Source organism: Oncorhynchus mykiss, chromosome 1 (assembly GCF_057628025.1).
Source record: "Oncorhynchus mykiss isolate SJ-2025 chromosome 1, ASM5762802v1, whole genome shotgun sequence".
NCBI classification, from domain to species: domain Eukaryota; kingdom Metazoa; phylum Chordata; class Actinopteri; order Salmoniformes; family Salmonidae; genus Oncorhynchus; species Oncorhynchus mykiss.
In genome coordinates, this window is record NC_143022.1 from 38,628,781 (window position 1) to 38,647,506 (window position 18,726).

General features: G+C 43.1%; 1 protein-coding gene across 2 annotated transcripts in view; it reads left to right on the plus strand.

Annotated features, from left to right (window-relative positions):
- pamr1b (peptidase domain containing associated with muscle regeneration 1b) overlaps nucleotides 1–18,726 on the plus strand; it is a 64,363-nt gene that overhangs the window by 932 nt on the left and 44,705 nt on the right. The gene's annotated exons all lie outside the window — the stretch shown is intronic.

Consider the following 18,726-nt stretch of genomic DNA (forward strand, 5'->3'; position numbering starts at 1 on the left):
TGTGCAGTCTCTGCTGATGTGTCTACCATACAGTGTCTGCCAGACCTGTCCAACAACATAGCCTCACCTCCTGAACCCTTAGCAGACACAGACAATATAACTAACACCTTGAATAGGTGTTATAGCAGTAAGAGAAAGCATAATGGTGAAAAAAAAGTATGAGGTAGACTACAGCTGTTTAAAATGAATGTAATGAAGACACCTCCCTTCGGCAATGAGAGCTGTACCAGAGTTGACTACTTACCTGATCTTAAACCGCAATTCGTCAGCGAGGCTGACTCAGAATATTTATACACCAGTCACTTTATAATCGTTATACAATTAGTTGATGAAGGACAAAATCGGTTGAGCAACACAGCAAACACTATGCAACTGTGCCTAGAGTGAAGAGTGTGGCTTTGGAGCTTTTCCTCAACCTCATCAGGGCCGAGGACCCCAGCATAAATATGTTTTTTCACTATTTTGATTTATCTGCATGTCCAGCCATTATCTTTAGCCTTACAATTAAGTGTTTTACCATGTTATTTTAAGGACAACCAGGGCAACAAGTATAACACAAATAGTTTTTTCCGAAACAGTTGCATTCATGAGTAAAAACATGATACAAAATGAATTTAAATGAAGGTTGTAAGTACAAAAATTGTTTGCTTAGTGGGAAATTAATATCCAACTAGTCAGTGAAAACTGTGTGGATTTGGTAGTTTGTGATAGCAACTATGTGAATTTATTACAGTATTATAGACACTATGTCCTGGGATTTCCTGTGATCTCCTATGTAGAAGAACCTCTCACCTTCTAACAACTCTTGTCTCTTGTGAGCATCATAGAGCAAAACAGATTACATGTACGTGTTTGTGAGTGTCTCAGCTTTTCATAGTTCAAACCATTTGTGATCTGCCCTTGTCTCATAAACACTGAGAGAGAGAGAGCGGGAGAGAGAGAGAGAGAGAGAGAGAGAGAGAGAGAGAGAGAGAGAGAGAGAGAGAGAGGATGAGGGAGAGGTTGAGAGAGAGAGGGGGAGGAGAGGGAGAGGGAGAGAGAGAGAGAGAGAGGGAGAGAGAGAGGAGGGGGGAGAGACAGAGAGGGAGAGAGAGGGGGAGAGAGAGAGGGGGAGAGAGAGACAGGGAGAGAGAGAGAGAGAGAGAGAGAGAGAGAGGGAGAGAGAGAGAGAGAGGGGGGAGAGAGAGAGAGGGGAGAGAGAGAGAGGGTGAGGGAGAGGTTGAGAGAGAGAGGGGGAGGAGAGGGAGAGGGAGAGAGAGAGAGAGAGAGAGGGAGAGAGAGGGTGAGAGAGAGGGAGAGAGAGAGAGAGAGAGGGGGGAGAGACAGAGAGGGGGAGAGAGAGAGAGCAAGAGGGAGAGAGAGAGAGGGAGAGAGAGAGAGGGTGAGGGAGAGGTTGAGAGAGAGAGAGAGAGAGAGGGGGAGGAGAGAGAGAGGGAGAGAGAGAGAGAGAGAGAGAGGGGGAGAGAGAGAGAGAGAGAGGGGGGGATAGAGAGAGGGAGAGAGAGAGAGGGTGATGGAGAGAGAGAGTGAGAGAGAGAGAAGGGGGAGAGAGAGAGGGAGAGAGGGTGAGGGAGAGGGAGAGGGAGATACATATGCAGAAACAAAGATAAAAACAAATACAGATAATCCCTTACACTCTGAGGCAAGCTGTCTGGACAGTATTTTCTGTTGAATGTGGTGTTCTCCCTCCACTGTGCTCCCTGAGGACCTCTGCTCTTCCTACACAGTCAGTCAATGATGTGTCTCCTCACAGCTTATTTGGCTAAGATCCCCAGGAGGCTGGTTTAGGCTAATGGGTAGTTAGCAGTCAGAAATAGAGACTACAGTTACTGGCAGATAGAAGAGAGGGAGTGTGGAGAGGTATGAAAGGAGAAAGAAGAGGGGATAAATAAGAGTGAAGATGGGAGAGCAGAAAAAGGTGAAGGATGAGGGGAGATGATGAGGTGAAAGGGCAGAGTGGAGGTGGGAGAGGCAAGAGGGCAGAGGAGAAGAGTGAATGATGGGAGAAAGGATAGGGAGAGTTTGCCATTGACAAATGGAAAATATAATATTATATTGTCTGAAAGGGTTCAGGCCAAATCTCAAGTTAACAGACCAAATATCTCAAACAAGTGTGCATATTTCAGACTCCTGTTTGACCAAGATTTCAGTACACGTTTACACACACCATATAACTAAAGTGGATAACAGAGAAACGGGGGAATGTATTGAAATGGTCTTGTGATTTCCTATCGGACTGAGGTTTATTTAAAGCATGGCAGAGGTTGTCCTTTGAGATCTATGTTTGTTACAGTTGAAGTCGGAAGTTTACATACACTTAGGTTGGAGTATTTAAAACTCCTTTTTCATGCACTCCACAAATTTCTTGTTAACAAACTATAGTTTTGGCAAGTTGGTTAGGACATCTACTTTGTGCATTACACAAGTAATTTATCCAACAATTGTTTACAGACAGATTATTTCAATTATAATTCATTGTATCATAATTCCAGTGGGCCAGAAGTTTACATACACTGAGTTGACTGTGCCTTTTAACAGCTTCTAAAATTCCATAAAATGATGTCATGGCTTTAGAAGCTAATGATAGGCTAACTGACATTATTTGAGTCAATTGGAGGTGTACCTGTGGATATATTTCAAGGCCTACCTTCAAACTCAATGCCTCGTTGCTTGACATCATGGGAAAATCTAAAGAAATCCGCCAAGACCTCAGAAAAAAACAAGTCTGGTTCATCCTTGGGAGCAATTTCCAAATTCCTGAAGGTACCACGTTCATCTGTACAAACAATAGTGCGCAAGCATAAACATCATGGTACCACGCAGCCGTCATACTGCTCAGGAAGGAGACGCGTTCTGTTTCCTAGAGATGAACGTACTTTGGTGCGAGAAGTGCAAATCAATCCCAGAACAACAGCAAAGCACCTTGTAAAGATGCTGGAGGAAACAGGTACGAAAACAAGTCCTATAACATAACATAACCTAAAAGGCCGCTCAGCAAGGAAGAAGCCACTGCTCCAAAACCGCCATAAAAAAGGCAGACAACGGTTTGCAACTGCACATAGGGCCAAAAATCATACTTTTTGGAGAAATGTCCTCTGGTGTCATGAAACAAAAATAGAACTGTTTGGCCATAATGACCATCGTTATGTTTGGAGGAAAAAGGGGAAGGCTTGCAAGCCGAAGAACCCCATCCCAACCGTGAAGCACGGGGGTAGCAGCATCATGTTGTGGGGGTGCTTTGCTGTGGGAGGGACTGGTACACTTCACAAAATAGACGGCATCATGAGGGTGGAAAATTATGTGGATATATTGAAGCAAAATCTCAAGACATCAGCCAGGAAGTTAAAAACCTCTCTGCGATAGGGGGCGGTATTTTCACATCCGAATGAAAAGCGTGCCCAAAGTAAACTGCATGCTACTCAGAGTCAGAAGCTAGGATATGCATATTATTAGTATATGTGGTTAGAAAACACTCTTGAGGTTTCTAAAACTGTTTGAATAATGTCTGTGAGTGTAACAGAACTCATTTGGCAGGCGAAAACCCGAGCACAATCCATCCAGGGAAATTTGTTTTTGAGGTCAATCTGTTTTCTATGGCAAGCCCGTTTTAATATAAATATGCTTGCAGTTCTTATGGCTTCCACCAGATGTCAACAGTCTTTAGAAATTGGTTGATGTTTTTCCTTTGAGTAGTGAAGAAGTAGCCCTTTCCTTTCTGGGTGTATAGCCAAGTGTCCTCTTTTGTATGGTGCGCGTGACCTGAAGCTCGCTCCACTTTCATTTTATTCTCTATTGAACACAATTTATCATGTCTCAAATTGTATTGATTATTTACGGTTTAAAATACCTAGTATTGGATTAGGAAAGTGTTGTTTGAAATGTTTGGACAAAGTTTACAGGTAACTTGTTAGATAATGTTCAATCATGTCGGGCGAGTTGGAACCAATGTTTTTCTGAATCAAATGCGCCAAATAAATGAACATTTTGGAGATATAACGACGGAATTTGTTGAACAAAAGGACCATTTGTGATGTTTATGGGACATATTGGAGTGCCAACAGAAGAAGATCTTCCAAGGTATGAATTATATCATTATCTCAGAGTTTTGTGTCGAGCCTGCTGGGTTGAAATATGATAGTGTTTGTATGATGGGGTGCTGTCCTCAGATAATCGCATAGTTTGCTTTTGCCGTAAAGCCTTTTTGGCTGGATTATCAAGAAGTTCAGCTTTAATTTGGTGTATTCCACTTGTGATTGTATGGAAGTTAAATATTTATAATAATTTAATTTGAATTTGGCGCTCTGCCATTTCACCGGATGTTGTCAAATGGATCCTGCTAAAGAGATTTGATCCATAAGAAGTTTTAAAGCTTGGTTGCAAATGGGTCTTCCAAATGAACAATGACCCCAAGCATACTTCCAAAGTTGTGGCAAAATGGCTTAAGGACAACAAAGTCAAGGTATTGGAGTGGCCATCACAAAGCCCTTACCTCAATCCTATAGAACATTTGTGGGCAGAACTGAAAAAGCGTGTTACACCAGCTCTGTGTGGAGGAATGGGCCATAATTCACCCAACGTATTGTGGGAAGCTTGTGGAAGGCTACCCGAAACATTTGCCCCAAGTTAAACAATTTAAAGACAATGCTACCAAATACTTATTGAGTATATTTAAACTTCTGACCCACTGGGAGTGTGATGAAAGAAATAAAAGCTGAAATAAATAATTCTCTCTAATATTATTATTATTCTGACATTTCACATTCTTAAAATAAAGTGGTAATCCTAACTGACCTAAGACAGGGCATAAAATGTCAAGTATTGTGAAAAACTGAGTTTAAATGTATTTGGCTAAGGTGTATGTTAACTTCCGACTTCAACTGTATCACAGTCCATGCTTGAACAGGAAACTCCTCCACTGTCTTTTACAGTATCCCCAACACATACCATCCCTACATACACCACCCAGAGGAGTTTCCTGTTCCACGGCCCTAAATTGCTCAGGCCCCAAAATACCAGACAGCTGCTGCAGACAGTCAACTCACACACACACACACGCACGCAGTCGGACCTCTGGTCCCCACAAGTACTAGTTAAACACGTCCACACACACACACACACACACACACACACACACACACACACACACACACACACACTGAAAGCATTTGGATGTGAAATCAGAGCTGAGAGGAATGGAAGGCAGTGTGGCTCCACAGATGTGAGCCTGGAACTTGTCAACATTGATGTTTTATACACAACAAATAAAGAGGCTGCGAAGCAACCTTGAGATTGACCCAAAATGGACACCTATAGGGAGACTCCAGTGGATTGATATGGGATGGCATGCTGCCAGGGGTGGTGTGCATGCTGGTTTATGGCTAATATTTGTTTTTTGGCCAACCATATTCTGCACAATAAGTACATTCCTAGCCCAGTGTGTATCAGACAGAGCAGCCACACATTGGATCTGGTGTATCAGTCAATATTGTTTGTTCTTTACAGGCTCCTTGTGTTTCAATGTTGGTGTATTACCTCTTCTAAGGTCTTGTTACTGTGTGTGACCTGTGAATGGAGGGGGCAGTAAGGCAATGGGGTAGCAGGGCAGTAGGACAGGGGTCAGAGATAGTCATACCAGCAAGTTCCCAGCTCCCGTGACTGATCTGTTCGGCCCTGAAAAACAATGATGTCAGCTTCTGGATCCACATCAAAGCTGCATATACAACATGTGCCTAAACCCCATACACGTTAGTTTCATGTTGGAGCACATCTCACGGCAGCATAACATCAGGGGTGGAAAAACCAGATACCAATTACATAATACCATAGAAACCACGCAAACCACACTGAACTCCGAATGCCCAGCCAAAAGCTTGGAAAATTACTTACGTGGGGAGTTTACTGTCCCAGGCTGTAGACTAAGAAGACCACCAGGCTGTAGTTTCAAGGAAACCACCATTGTCCCAGTGCCCAAGAAAACCACGTGACATGCCTAAATGACGATAGCCATGTCGCACTCACCCTAGTCATCATGAAGTGCTTCGAGAGACTGGTCATGGCCCTCATCAAGGCCAGCACGTCATACACAATCCAAGTTGCCTACCGCTCCAACAGATCCATGGACGATGCCATTTCCATTGCGTGGGATGGGGGGGTGGGACGGACCTGAGCTTCCCTAAATGCAACAAAAGTCGAACTTTTGGGGGGTCTCTAATGTAACCATTCTCCTACAGTGGTTTGCGAAAGTATTCACCTCCCCTTTTTTCCTATTTTGTTGCCTTACAACCTGGAATTAAAGTAGATTTTTGGGGAGTTTGTATCACTTGATGTGCATAACATGCCTACCACTTCGAAGATGCAAAATATTTTGTATTGAGAAACAAACAACAAATATGAAATAAAACCTGCAAACTTGAGCGTGCTTAACTATCCCCCCCCCCCCCAAAGTCAATACTTTGTAGAGCTGCCTTTTGCAGCAATTACAGCTGCAAGTCTATTGGGGTATTTCTCAAAATCTTGGCACATCTAGCCACTGGGAATTTTGCCCATTCTTCAAGGCAAAACTGCTCCAGCTTTTTTAAGTTGGATGGCTCCCACTGGTGTACAACAATCTTTAAATCATACCACAGATTCTCAATTGGATTGAGGTCAGGGCTTTGACTACGCCATTCCAAGACATTTAAAGGTTTCTCCTTAAACCAGTTGAGTGTTGCTTTAGCAATATGCTTAGGGTCATTGTCATACTGGAAGGTGAACCTCCATCCCAGTCTCAAATCTCTGGAAGACTGAAACAGGTTTACCTCAAGAATTTCCCTGTATTTAGCGCCATCCATCATTCCTTCAATTCTGACCAGTTTCCCAGTCCCTGCCGATGAAAAACATCCCCACAGCATGATGCTGCCACCACCATGCTTCACTGTGAGGATGGTATTCTCGGGGTGATGAGAGGTGTTGGGTTTGCGCCAGACATAGCATTTCCCTTGATGGCCAAAAGCTCCATTTTAATCTCATCTGACCAGAGTACCTTCTACCATATGTTTGGGGAGTCTCCCACATGCCTTTTGGAGAACACCAAATGTGTTTTCCTATTTCTTTCTTTAAGCAGGGGCTTTTTTTCTGGCCACTCTTCCGTAATGCCCAGCTCTGTGGAGTGTAAGGTTAATTGTGGTCCTATGGACAGATACTTCCATCTCGGCTGTGGAGCTTTGCCGCTCCTTCAGGGTTGTCTTTGGTCTCTTTGTTGCCTCTCTGATGAATGTCCTTGCCTGGTCCGTGAGTTTTGGTGGACGGCCCTCTCTTGGCAGGTTTGTTGTGGTGCATTTTCTTTCAATTTTTTAATCATGGATTTATTGGTGCTCCGTGGAATGTTTAACGTTTCTGGTATTCTTTTAGAGCCCAACCCTGATCTGTACTTCTCCACAACTTTGTCCCAGACTTGTTTGGAGAGCTCCTTGGTCTTCATGGTGCCGCTTGCTTAGTGGTGTTGCAGACTCTGGGGCCTTTCAGAACAGGTGTATTTATACTGAGATCATGTGACAGATCATGTGACACTTAAATAAAGACCACTTGTGTGCAAGTAATTGGTTGCACCAGATCTTATTTAGGGGCTTCATAACAAAATGGGTGAATACATATGCACTCACCACTTTTCAGATTTTAATTTTTTTAAATAAGTAATTTTTGAATTTCACTTCGCCAATTTGGACTATATTGTGTATGTCCGTTACTTGAAATACACATAAAAATCCATTTAAATTACAGGTTGTAATGCAACAAAATAGGAAAAACTCCAAGGGGGGTGAATGCTTTTGCAAGTCACTGTATTTAAAAAAAAATGCAATTGGTTGTGCTACGGTGGTAAATATTATAATTAAAGCTTATTCCAAATTAAACGACACACCTCTCTGTCAGGGTTTAAACCAGTGACAATTGGTACAGGTTCTTTCAATTTGGGCTCCCGAGTGGTGCAGCGGTCTAAGGAACTGCATCTCAGTGCAAGAGGTGTCGTTACAGTCCCTGGTTGAATCCAGGCTGTATCACATCTGGCTGTGATTGGGAGTCCCATAGGGTGGTACACATTTGCACCAGCGATGTCTGGGTTTGGCTGGGGTAGGCTGTCATTGTAAATAAGAATTTGTCATTAACTGACTTGCCTAGCTAAATAAATGATAAAAAATAATTGTATTCATCTCTCAACTCTGCCTCTCTCACTGTCTGTCTTGAGTTTTCACTAGCACACTTGCAACATTGTATAAACTGTGTCCATTCTGCTAGCTAACTTGCAACATTATCAACTGGGCCCTCACAGTTTCCTGTGCAGGTGAGCTCAGGACAGACAGCTGTATTTCAGCACCAAAAATGTGTCAGCAAGATGCATCAATTAATTCAGGCTACAAAAATGTAGGCTTAAGGACAATCACCGAATATTATTACACTGTTGGGTGTTTTGCAAAAGATGTCTCAGTCCCTTTATCACATGGCCGTGCACTGTTTGGATGCTGGAATTATGATGTTTTCCTCTTGACAATCAGATGAAAACATCATGATTGGTTGTGTTCATGACAAAATAAAAGGTAATACATGTTTACTGTTAAAATACATGTCTTTGCTATTAGGCCCATAAAAAAATAGAAAGTTTCACTACCTTACCGTCAGGCAGACTATCCACAAGCCATCAGACTGCTAATCACTTGAAATGGACCGACCAACTGCACTGACTCTCTGCACCTTAGCAAACATGCACCCCCACACATACATGTACACACACACACACACAGTTCCCACCAGCTCTAATTTCTTGCCCACAAAAGTGTTACTATGCGATGTATGGGCTATTCAGGTGTTGAGCTGTATGCCTCACGAATGTGTGTTTGTAGGGCAGTAAGACATATCTCTTTGCTTTGTATAAGACCTGCCAAAGCACGACCCAGAAGACATGTACTGCCATTGAGGCTTGGTAAACAGTCATTAGCTGCGAAGAGGTAGAGGAGTGGGCTCCCCTCTGAGATAGAGCAGCATTCCTGCATGGTCCAGCACTGACAGAGAGAATACTTTTAGTCACGGTCTGATCAAAACATAATAGACTTATCAGCAGAGCTTTGTCTCAGGAAACAAAGTCAAATCGAATCTAATTGTATTTGTCACATGCGCCAAATACAACAGGTGTAGATTTTACCGTGAAATGCTTACTTACAAGCCCTTTCCAAACACTGCAGAGTTAAAAAGTACAAATAATTATCTAAATAAAAAAAGGAAATAGTAGCACAATAAAATTACAATAACGAGACTCTATACAAGGAGTACCGTTACTGAGTCAATGTGCAGGGGTACGAGGTACGCAGTTCAGGTAATATGTATATGTACAGTTGAAGTCAGAGGTTTACATACACTTAGGTTGGAGTCATTAAAACTCAATTTTCAACCACTCCACAAATTTCTTGTTAGAAAACTATAGTTTTGGCAAGTCTGTTAGGACATCTATATTGTGCATGACACAAGTAATTTTTCCAACAATTGTTCACAGACAGATTATTTCACTTATAAATCATTGTATCACAATTCCAGTAAGTCAGAAGTTTACATACACTAAGTTGACTGTGCATTTAAACAGCTTGGAAAATTCCAGGAAATTATGTCATGGCTTTAGAAGCTTCCGATAGGCTAATTGACATCATTTGAGTCATTAGCATGTATTTCAAGACCTAGCTTCAAACTCAGTGCCACTTCGCTTGGCATCATGGGAAAATCTTTAAAAAATCAACCAAGACCTCAGAAAACAAATTGTAAATTGTAGACATCCACAAGTCTGGTTCATCCTTGGGAGAAATGTCCAAATGCCTAAAGGTACCAAGTTCATCTGTACAAACAATAGTACGCAAGTATAAACACTATTGGACCACGCAGCAGTCATACCGCTCAGGAAGGAGACGCGTTCTGTCTCCTAGAGATGAACGTACTTTGGTGCAAAAAGTGCAAATCAATCCCAGAACAACAGCAAAGGACCTTGTGAAGATTCTGGAGGAAACAGGTACAAAAGTATCTATATCCACAGTAAAACGTGTCCTGTATCGACATAACCTGAAAGGTTACCCAAGGCCATGCTACCAAATACTAATGAGTGTATGTGAACTTCTGACCCACTGGGAATGTGATAAAATAAATAAAAGCTGAAATAAACCATTCTCTCTACTATTATTCTGATATTTCACATTCTTAAAATAAAGTGGTGATCCTAACAGACCTAAGGCAGGGAATTTTTACTAGGATTAAATGTCAAGAATGAAAAACTGAGTTTAAAAGAATTTGGATAAGGTGTATGTAAACGTCCGACTTCAACTGTAGGTAGGGGTAAAAGTGACCAGGCAATCAAGATAGATTATCAACAAAGTAGCAGCATCGCATGTGAAGAGTGTGAAAGTGTGTGTGTGTGTGTGTGTGTGTGTGTGTGTGTGTGTGTGTGTGTGTGTGTGTGTGTGTGTGTGTGTTGTGTGAGTGTACGTAGTGTTTGTGTGTTGGAGTGTTAGTGTAGGATGTGTCAGTGTGTGGGTAGAGTCCAGTGAGTGTGCATAGAGCCAGCTCAAGAGATTCAGTCCAACAACAAAAAAGGGGGTTAACGCAAAGCTTGAGGTTAAAAGCTGTTCAGGAGTCTTTTGGTCACAGACATGGCTCTCCGGTACCGATTGCCGTGTGGTAGCAGAGAAAATAGTCTATGACTTGGGTGGCTGGAGTCTTTAGGCCCTTTCCTCTGACACTGCCTGGTATAGCAGGAATGGATGGCAGGGAGCTCAGCCTCAGTGATTCGTGGTCCGTACACACTACCCTCTGTAGCTGCTTATGGTCAGATGCCAAGCAGTTTTCCATACCAAGAGGTGATGCAGCCAGTAAAGATGCTCTCAATTGTGCAGCTGTAGATCTTTGTTTTGTTTCACTGACTTTAAGGGGGTCCTGGCACCAAATTGCCAAGTCTCTGACCTCCTCCCTATAGACTGTCTAATAGTCATCGTTGATCAGGCCTACCACCGTCGTGTCGTTGGCAAATGCAATGATGGTGTGAGAGTTGTCCACGGCCACACAGTCGTGGGTGAATAGGGAATACAGGAGGGGACTAAGCACGCACCGCTGAGGGGCCCCAGTGTTGAGGGTCAGCGTGGCAGATGTGTTGTTGCCTGCCCTCACCACCAGGGGGCAGCCGGTCAGGAAGTCCAGGATCCCGTTGCAGAGGAAGGTGTTCAGTCCCAGTGTCCTTAGCTTGGCAATGAACTTGGAGGGCACTATGGTGTTGAATGCTGAGCTGTTGTCAATAAACAGCATTCTCACGTAGGTGTTCCTTTTGTCCAGTTAGGAAAGGGCGGTGTGGAGTGCAATATACTTTGTGTCATCTGTGAATCTGTTGGGGCAGTATGCGAATCCATGGTGTCTCGGATGATGGTGTTGATGTGACCCATGACCAGACTTTCAAAGTATTTCATGGCTACAGATGTGAATGCTACGGGGCGTTCTTGGGCACAGGGACTTTGTGTACTGCTTGAAAATATGTACTGTAGGTATTACAGACTGGGTCAGGGAAAGGTTGAAAATGTCAGTGAAGACACTTGGCAGCTGGTCAGCACATGCTCTGAGTATGCATTCTGGTACAGAGAGCGTGAACACACAGTCATCCAAAACAGCTGGTGTTCTCATGCATGGTTCATGTTTGATCGGGTTGTTTGATCGGGTTTTGATCGAGATGTTTGATCGGGTTCAAGTTCGTGGCTGGGCCACTCAAGGACATTCAGAGACTTTTCCCGAAGCCACTCTTACATTGTCTTGGCTGTGTGATTAGAGTCGTTGTAGTATTGGAAGGTGAACCTTCGTCCCAGTCTGAGCCTCTGAGCGCTCTGGAGCAGGTTTTCATGAAGAATCTCTTTGTACTTTGCTCCATTAATCTTTCCCTCGATCTTGACTAGTCTTCCTGCCACTGAAAAACATCCCCACAGCATGATGCTGAAACCACCAGATTTCCTCTAGACATGACACTTGGCATTCAGGCCAATGAGTTCAATCTTGGCTTCATCAGACCAGAGAATCTTGTATCTCATGGTCTGAGAGTCCTTTAGGTGTCTTTTGGCAAACTCCAAGCGGGCTGTTATTTGCCTTTTCCTGAGGAGTGGCTTCCATCTGTCCACACTACTTTAAAGGCCTGATTGGTGGAGTGCTGCAGAGATGGTTGTCCTTCTATAAGGTTCTCCCATCTCCACAGAGGAACTCTGGAGCTCTGTCAGAGTGAGCATCAGGTTCTTGACCACCTCTCTGACCAAAGCCCGTCTCCTTTGATTGCTCAGTTTGGCCGGGCGGCCAGCTCTAGGAAGAGTCTTGGTGGTCCCAACTCTCTACCATTTAAGAATGATGGAAGTCACTGTGTTCTTGGAGACCTTCAATGTTGCAAGTTTTTGGTACCCTTCCCCAGATCTATGCCTCTATGGAGTCATGTCTCGGAGCTATACGGAAAGTTCCTTCAACCCCATGGCTTATTTTTTCTCCGACATGCACTGTCAACCATGCAACCTTACATAGACAGGTGTGTGCCTTTCCAAGTCTTGTCCAATCAATAGAATTGACTCCATGTTTTAGAAATATCTCAAGGGTGATAAGTGGAAACAGGATGCACCTGAGCTCAACTTCGAGCCTTATAATAAAGGGTCTGAATACTTATGTAAATAAGGTATTTCTGTTTTTTAAGTTTAGTGCATTTGCAAAACATTTCTAAAAACCTGTTTTCGCTTTGTCATTGTGAGGTATTTTGTTTAGATTGCTGAGGAATTTGTTCTATTTAATCCATTTTAGAATAAGGCTGTAACATAACAAAATGTGGTTGATATAGAGTACCAGTCAAAAGTTTTGACACACCTACTCATTCCAGGTTTTTCTTTATTTGTACTATTTTCTACATTCAAAAATAATAGTGAATACATCAAAACTATGAAATAACACATATGGAATCATGTACAGTATTAACCATAAATCAAAATATATTTGAGATTCTTCAAAGTAGCCACGCTTTGCCTTGATGACAGCTTTGCACACACATGGTACCCCTTAGATCACATTAATAAGTTCAATTATGATATTCTATAGTGTGTATGATATGACAGGAATGTGCTTGGGGCAGCTCATCAATTCCATTTGGGACATTACAAAGCATGACTTTAGCATCTCTGGAGGCCGGAGACGATGTTTCAATCGATATGAATGCCAGACGCGCCAAAAAACCTGTTGACCCTCTCTTGTAGTTTCCCTGTAGGCCAATATAAATCAATTCCCACAGCATGCCAAATCAGCCTGGTATATGAGCCTAATTTATAGGCCAGTTAAACTGTCACTAAGCAGAAGGAGACAGTCGACACCTCAACATCCCAAGAGGATCCTCAGTTCACTCACAATCTGATAACTCAGTGATAGTCTGAGCCCTGACGAGTTCAAATGTAAGGTAATCACATCAGTAACCACCCTGGATGTACAGTACCAGTCAAAGGTTCGGACACACCTACTCATTCAAGGGTTTTTCTTTATTTTTACTATTTTCTACATTGAAGAATAATAGTGGAAACATCAAAACTATGAAATAACACATATGGAATCATGTTGTAACCAAAAAAGTGTTAAACAAATCAAACTATATTTTAGATTATTCAAAGTAGCCACCCTTTGGCTTGATGACAGCTTTGACCACTCTTGTCATTCTCTCATTCAGCTTCACATGGAATGCTTTGGTAGCCATGCTGGTTAACCTCTTCAGGATTAGCCCCTTTTTTTCAATTTGTTCACGCTGTTATCAAGGCAAAGGGTGGCTATTTGAACAATCTCAAATATAAATGTGTTCACTATTATTCTACAGAGCAGAAAGTATCAAAAATAAAGAAATACCCTTGAATGAGTAGGTGTGTCCAAACTTTTGTCTACTATTGTATATGGACCAGAACTTGGTTTACAAATCGTGTAGTTAATCTACAGCAACAGCGGTCAATTAAGCAATAATGCCAACATTGATTTCATTTTAATGACACACTGTGTCTCTTATTTGATAACACCAAGCCTTGTTCTCATGTAATCCACACTGTGCTCTAATTATAGGAAAGAGGATGACTATTGGACAGTTTCTACCACCCTAGCGTCTGTACACTGATGTACAAGTATATCAGTGAGTGTAAGCAGACGTGAGTCTGGGTAGATGGAGTCCAAGCCAATAACTACGAGGGCTAGATTAGTCTACCCAGACACTTAACAGATCCCATACAAATAACAGGATGCACTAAGTCACTGTCGCCTCCACTATGGCTCCCCTCCAGACTGCTGCTGGTGGTTTACTTAGTGCTGAGCTATGACCAAACAATATGAGACAAGGACAAAGTGGACTGTCTACTTTTTATAAAAGTATGCGTTTATTGTTGCCACCTCACAGTCCAACTTAGGTGCATGAATAGATAAACAGACTGGATACGTGGAAGGTATTTAGCAACTGCTGGAGGAAAAATGGAAGCTTCTTTATTCTTAAAACTTAATGCTGTAAAGCTGTTAAGTGTTGGCTTTTAACAATGGACATAAACAGGTTGGAGGCTAACCCATGGGCTTGTTGGTTATTATGTTCATTCTGTGGTCATTTACAGTGATCGTGCCTCTGATGCTGTCTGGTTGAATGCATGTGTAATTAACTCCAGTAACAATGCTGGTGAGGCTGTCCAAATGTATTGTAGAGCTTTGTAAAATGTCCCTGCATGTTCTATGTAAACAACTCTCCAAACCTCCCTCTCTTATGCCCTCACTCTCGGTTTCTCTATATGTCTCTCTCTCCCTCTCGGTTTCCCTCTATGTGCCCCCCGAAGAAGCAGACACACAGTCAAAGCAGAAGACACAATACAATACAAAAGAGATGAGTAGGGATGAAAACAAGAGCACTGGGCCACATGTGCTTTGAACACATTGTCACGATTTTTGAAATGAGTGGACCAAGGTGCAGCGTGCGTAGAGTTCCACATTATACTTAATAGTGAAACTTACAACCAAAACAACAAAGAATATAACAAACGTGCAGTATTGCAGTGCTCAAGGCAACTATACAAAAACAAGATCCCACAAACAACAGGTGGGAAAAGGCTGCCTAAATATGATCCCCAATCAGAGACAACAATAGACAGCTGCCTCTGATTGGAACCATACCAGGCCAAAATAGAAATGCAAAAACTAGAGTACCCACCCTAGTCACACCCTGGCCTAACCAAAATAGAGAATAAAAAGGATCTCTAAGGTCAGGGCGTGACACACATAAAACCATCTGGGAGGTATTGAAGAGGAGGGACAGGCTTATTGAGCAAGGGACAACTGGTTACATAAGCAATAGCTCAATGGCATCACACTGGAATTATACTGGAATCCTCAGATAATACACATTATGACAATGATGGATTCCCTGTAAAGACTTCCCTGTTGTCCCTGGAGTAAAACATTTTCCATAGGTTGTTGTTTTACACGAAACATAACCCTTCTTTTCAGTGTTACCACAGCAATAATATGTCAGCAAAAGAAGAACCGATCCAAAACAACCTGAATTGCGAAATCACTCATAGAGCTTTCCAAACAAAGTATGACAGCAGTGCAGTTGAATTGACTGTCTTCACTTATAATTCCGCACTGATAATACATTTGACCTGGCCTCTCACAATCTATTCTCTGAGTGATGAAAATAGTATGCCATTCCTGAACTGTCCTTGGATGGCAGAGATGAGATTGAGATTCTTAAGGAGAAGTGCAGATCTCCCCTGAAGTAGGATATCGTTTATGAGTTGATTAATGTTACAGGGCCAGAGAGATGGGGGGATTGTAGGAAAGGATATCTAACCGCATTCCAGGACATCACCTGTACATCTCCTGTCCAGCTGACTGTCCACAAACAACCTTTCACAGATTAGTCAAAGCCTCAACACTAACTCACATACTCCCCTGTGTATGTATGCATGCATGTGTGTGTGTGTGTGCGTGTGCGTGTGCGTGTGCATTCACTGTATGTGTACTGTGTGTATGTACTATTGAGGTTGTTACCATGGAGAATCAGCTCTGCATAGCAACAGGACTTTGGGTCAGAGGAAAGAGCCACAGAGCTCCGAAATAAACTCAGCAAAAAAAGAACTGTTCCTTTTTCAGGACACTGTCTTCAACCAAATGACTTTGCATTGTAAAGGGTTTAAACACTGTTTCCCATGCTTGTTCAATGAACCATAAACAATTAATGAACATGTACCTGTAGAAGGTCGTTAAGACACTAACAGCTTACAGACGGTAGGCAATTAAGGTCACAGTTATGAATATTTAGGACACCGAGGGTGCCTTTCTACTGACTCTGAAAAACATAAAAAGAAAGATGCCCAGGGTCCCTGTTCATCTGCGTGATCGCACCTTAGGCATGCTGCAAGGAGGCATGAGGACTGCAGATGTCCGTACTGGGAGATGCCTAAGACAGTGCTATAGGGAGAAAGGACGGACAGCTGATCTTCCTCGCAGTGGCAGACCACGTGTCACAACACCTGCACAGGATTGGTACATCCGAACCTCACACCTGCGGGACAGGTACAGGATGGCAGCAACAACTGCCCGAGTTACACCAGGAATGCACAATCCCTCCATCAGTGCACAGACTGTCCGCAAGAGGCTGGACGGAGGGTTTGTAGGCCTGTTGTAAGGCAGATCTTCACCAGACATCACCAGCAACAACGTCACCTATGGGCACAAACCCACCGTCGCTGGACTAGACAGGACAAAAAGTGCTCTTCACTGACGAGTCGGGGTTTCGTCACACCAGGTGTGATGGTCGAATTCACGTTTATCGTCAAAGGAATGGGTGTTACACCGAGGCTTGTACTCTGGAATGGGATCGATTTGGAGGTGGAGTGTGACAGTCATGGTCAGGGGTGGTGTGTCACAGCATCATCGGACTGAGCTTGTTGTCATTGCAGGCAATCAACGCTGTGAGTTACAGGGAAGACATCCTCCTCCCTCATCTGCTACCCTTCCTGCAGGCTCATCCTGACATGACCCTCCAGCATGACAATGCCACCAGCCATACTGCTCATTCTGTGCGTGATTTCCTGCAAGACAGGATTATCAGTGTTCTGCCATGGCCAGCGAAGAGCCCGGATCTCAATCCCATTGAGCACGTCTGGGACCTGTTGGATCGGCGGGTGAGGGCTAGGGCCAATCCCCCCCAGAAATGTCCGGGAACTTGCAGGTGCCTTGGTGGAAGAGTCGGGTAACATCTCACAGCAGGAACTGGCAAATCTGGCGCGGTCCATGAGGAGGAGATGCACTGCAGTACTTAATGCAGCTGGTGGCCACACCAGATACTGACTGTTACTTTTGATTTTGACCCCCCCCCCCCCCCCCCCCCCCCTTTGTTCACGGACACATTCTTCCATTTCTGTTAGTCACATGTCTGTGGAAGTTGTTTAGTTATGTCTCAGTTGTTGAATCTTGTTATGTTCATACAAATATTTACACATGTTAAGTTTGCTGAAAATTAACACAGTTTACAGTGAGAGGACGTTTCTTTTTTTTCTGAGTTTAGATTAACAGTTCAGGCCTTGTTGGCTGCAGTTACACCTCATGAAAACTGGGAACATGTATGTAGAAGTCTTAAATGCAGGGAAGAAAGAGAAGTTAGGAAGAGAGAGTGAGAGAGAAAGAGAGAGAGAGAAAACGAGAGAGGGAGGGAGAGGAAAGAAGGATATTATGATTGGACTGGTGGTGGGAGGGAATGTGTAGAATGCTGCGAAGAGAAGAGTGTTCCGTATTGATGACACGGTGCCATGTCTGAGGCCACTCTCTGTCTCTCTCCCCTCTTTCTCCCTCTCTCTGTCTTTCTTTTTTTTCTCTCTCTCTGTCTTTCTCCCTCTCTCTGTCTTTCTCTCTCTCTCTCTCTCTCCCCTCTTTCTCCCTCTCTCTGTCTTTCTCTCTCTCTCTCTCTGTCTTTCTCTCTCTCTCTCTCTGTCTCTCTCCCCTCTTTCTCCCTCTCTCTCTCTCTCTCCCTCTCTCTCTCTCTCTCTCCCCTCTCTCTCTCTTTCCACATTCATCTCAGATGAATTTCCACTTGTCTCTGCTCAGACTTCTCCACAGTTACATAATGAAATCTGTTCAGTTTAAAAGGACCTCAGATCAAATCAATATCCGACTAAATGTTCCTCAGATTTATTGTGTACCAACCTAACACATGGAGAGAGGGTCAACATTGGTGCTGCCAGCCTGCCACATAATTCAATTTAGTTTATGATTAATGATTTGATTCAATAATGTGTTTGCCATCTTGCAACACTTGATTGTTAATGTATTTGCCATTAACAAATGAATGATGTCTGATGTAATACAATATGACAAAACACACACAGATGAGCAGGCAGAGGAGGAACATGTGTATAGAGAGGCTGCATCCATATGGCTGGATTCAACATCTAGGCATTTCACAGTGGTGATCCGTGGCTTGTTTGCCCAGAAAAATCTACTCAATTAGATATTATTCTAACAAATGCCCTTCATACGTTTACAGCCAATGGGATATGTGCCAATGAGTTCAGTGACCATTGTCGCGTTGCCTGTATAAGAGATGTTAAACTACCCAAATCTCGCTCATGCGTTATTACAAAGATAATTATTTTGAATTTTAATGAGCACATTTTTTCTTTGTCTGAGCTGGGTTTGAATGACTGGGGG